Raw genomic sequence first — 4,179 nt, forward strand, 5'->3', positions numbered from 1 at the left:
CGTCAACTCTTTTGAAGTCAACAACTTTACTGAAATCATCGAGTTGCATTGAGATAAGTTGAACTTTACTCAACTGAAAAAGAGCTCAAAATAATAGGTCTAATGAGCTTGAGGTCATGTCTTCACATATTTCCAAGATCTTAAATATGAAAGGGAAATACAATATCTTCTAAGCAAAATAAGAATAATTTAAGACAACTATAGATATGATGTGAGAGAAGTCAATGTAGGATGGGAGAGGAAGAAGGGACCCACTATTCTCCATGGTTTGAAGCCACAAACTTCAAAGGCACAAACTGCTCACACCAATAAATAGCTGCAGAAGTAAATCTGCGGTCACGGATTGATAGGAAAGCTCAATGATACGAATCCAAAAAATCTATTTGGCTAAATTTCAGATAGTTTATCAGCTTAACTTATATTCCTCGTTTCAAAATTATTTAGAATCATCCAAAAAAAAAAAAATTAAAATTGTATTTATAATCTTTTCTTTCCTTTTCCTAAGTTACCGACCACTTCACTCCACCACCATTCACCTCCTGCCACACCCATTACTATAGCCACCCACCAGCAACCCCCACCCCTTGCAATCACCACGAGGGGGGGGGGGCGATCCACTGCGAAATGTTCGGCTTGGACATTTTCGCCATGGTGGAAACGTCCAGGTCGGATGTTTCAGTGTATTTTCCCGAAATTCTTTTTTTTGGTTTTTGTGGCTTTCTCGTTGTGGTTGTGCATGGTTTAGTTGGTGGTGTGTGTGGCCTCAGTGGTGGTTTACGTGGTTCCGATGGTGGTTGTAGGGATGGAGGTGGTGGTTGTGGAAAAGAAAAGAAAAAAAGGGACGAGTAAAGTTGAAATGTTTGATGGGACCGGGAGAATTTTAAGTAATTTTGGGATGATGTTTAACAATTTATTTGAGCTCTATAATAAATAATTATAGGTATGCCTCACTAGATTGATGAGTTTTTTTTTAGCCCAACAATAAGTTAGCTAAAAACCCTCACTATTCACTAATAATTCCTTCATTTTCTTATACTTGTAACGTTTGAGATTTTGCCCATTTATTTGTTTGCATTTGACTACTTTTTGGTGTTTTATATGTATAGAAAAATATAGTCATGTGAGATCTTGTTAGATTCTTCTCAATTTAATTTTACAATATCTAATTTTTATAAATTTTCATATCTATAGTTAGAGATATAAAGGGTTAAAACACCCTAAAAGTATGCATGGCTAAACGTGAAAGTCATAATGTTTCCTCCTCTTTTTTACTTGCAATGTACTGACTTTTACGCTTTTCAAAACACAATTTTGACCATTAATATTTCTAATAATCTATTTGTAAAAATTATAAAAAGTTGAAATCTTTTAAATGTATAATAAGATGAATCTAATAACATCTTGCATGCTAAATTTGTATATATATATTAGCAATTTGCGGTTAAAGTAGGCACATAAATAGTGAAAAAGTCAAAATATTATCAGTAAAAACAACGAAAATGTATAACATTGAACATGATATATTATTCTTATGTATTTAGCTAAAAATGTAAGGTCAATGGATTAGGAAAACATGCAAGATTTTAAGTTGAACCATTAACTAAAACTGCAGGGGGAAGTCTGTTTTGGTGGATGAAGAGTAACTTCTCATGATCTCCAAGCCACCATATATAACAACATATCTATCCAATTTCATAAAATGACAGGCACTATAGCAGAACAATGCAATGCAATGAAGGCAAAATAACAAAAGTGTATTCTCCACTCATCTTGGCTCCAGTTCACATTCTTTTTTTGGTTGTTTTGAAGAATCCAAACCTCTTATAGTCAACTCCAATGTATATTACCCATATACTACTAGTTTTATCATTATAATATTAGGTATTATGATATAATTTCTCCCTAAAAAAATGATATTATGATAACTTCTGTACTTCTTGTAATAATTAATTGGAGAATCTATTTTAAAGGGCGTTAGATTGAGAATTAGATTGAGAATCATAATTAAGTACTTGTTTAGTATATATGGGGATTTAATTCCTCTATGAAATTTCATTTCCTAGGAAATTACTTATCTTATGTAATTCCTAGGAAATGACCTAAATTTATTTGGTTGACATTAATGAATTTGCAATTCCCATAAATTCTGATTAATCAAGGGGAGGGTGGGTAATTAAATTCCCACAATTTGTGGGAATTTCATTTTCCCAAGGAATTTCCATTGTACCCATTTTCTCAACTTTCTGACAACCAAACAACCCAAATGAGAAAATCATGAAAATTCTCATTGCGTACATAAATTTCCTGTCAACCAATCGAGCACTTAATTTTATTCTACAAGCACAAATGATACCAAATTGTTAGTTGATAGATTATTGAGAGAGTACTCAAGATTTGAAATTAAATCACATGCTGACCTTAATGTATTTTGTGGAATTGCTTGTACAAAAGCTAATGGTAAATTGTTCCCGTTTCACCAAAAAAAATTGTTCACATTGGATTTCAAACTTTATATCAGTGTTATGAAACAAAGGGAACAGAAAGATTATAGAGTAAAAGATAGCAGAGAAATGATTGCTTTCTTCCGTTGTTGTGTATTGCTACTTATAGCAAATGCCATATTTATACTATATAAGAAATATACTACAAGTCAATATATATACATACAGTACCCTAGTATATATGTTTAGGGAAGAACTTGTCATACATTAAATGTATGACATTTACTTGTTGACTTCATAACACCCCCCCTTGAATAATGGGCATATTTAATAGGCTATTAGTTGTCTTGTTAAGAACCTTGTTAGAAAAGATCAAGTGGGAAAAATCCATAATTAGGGACAAGAGTACGACTACTATGTTTCCTTATATGCTTAAAATTAACTATCTCATTAAAAACCTTGTCAGGCTAAACCCGGTGGGATAAAAACCTGATCGAAGGGAAAAAGAGTGCATGGCATATCATATCCCCCTGATCTAGCATATATCGTGAAGATGACGCATTTCAGTTTTTCGAACTAATTCTTCAAATTTCTTTGCTGGAAGAGATTTGGTAAATAAATATGCAAAATTCTCATATGATTGGATCTATTCGATGTTTATCGTCCCTTCCTTTTGGAGGTCATGAGTGAAGCAGAGATTTGGTGATAAATGTTTAATGTGTCTCCTTTGATGTACCATTCGCTTACTTGGGTGATACATGTAGTATTGTCTTCGTAGATGATAATTAGATTTGTTGTTATTGTTTTCATTCCACACTTTTTCTGGGATATTCCTGATCATTGAATTTAGCCGCACACATTCTCGTCCAGCTTCATAAAGAGCAATTAGTTTTGCATGATTTGATGATGTAAGAGTCAAGGTCTGCTTCGTGGATTTCCAAGATATTGCAGTACCTCCATAAGTGAACAAAGATTCGGATTGAGACTTAGTCTTTTGTGGGTATGATAGGTACCCAACACCTGCATAACCAATAAGTGACGCATTTGGTTTCGACTAATAGAATAATCTAGAGGTGATCATTTTGGCCCGGTCCGGCCCGTTTTTGGGCTGAATTTTTTGGCCCGCCCGTATTTTTTTTTGCTTTGGCGGGCTTTGGGCAAGCCAAAAACGACTTTTTAGTCTATTTTTTGGCCCGGCCCGTTTTGGCCCGCAAAGCCCGCTAATTTAGGCCCGAAATAGCGGGCTTTGGACATAAAAAATCGGCCCGCAATTTAGGCCCGGCCCGACCATTGGGCAAAATTTTTTTGCCGCGGCCCGGCCCATGATCACCTCTAGAATAATCTAAGGTCTTATTTTCCTCGAAGATAACGTAATAAGTGTCTGACTCCATTCCAATGTCTCTTTGTTGGTGCATTACTGTATCTAACTAACAAGTTTACTGAAAAAGCTATGTCAAGTCGAGTATTGTTAGCCAAGTACATTAAGGCACCAATTGCACTTAAACATGGTACTTCAGGACCAAGAATTTCTTCATTTTCTTCTCGCAGTCTGAATGGATCATCTTTCACATTCAGGGAACGCACTATCATTAGAGAGCTTATTTGGTGGGCTTTGTCCATGAAAAAATATTTTAAATTTATTTTTGTATAGTTTGATTCATGGACAAAAATCTGATTTCTCAAATGTTCCATTTCCAGGTCAATGCAAAATTTGTCCTCCCCAGATCTTTCATCTCAA

This window comes from Beta vulgaris, chromosome 7 (genome assembly GCF_026745355.1).
Source record: "Beta vulgaris subsp. vulgaris cultivar EL10 chromosome 7, EL10.2, whole genome shotgun sequence".
Classification (NCBI taxonomy): Eukaryota; Viridiplantae; Streptophyta; class Magnoliopsida; order Caryophyllales; family Amaranthaceae; genus Beta; species Beta vulgaris.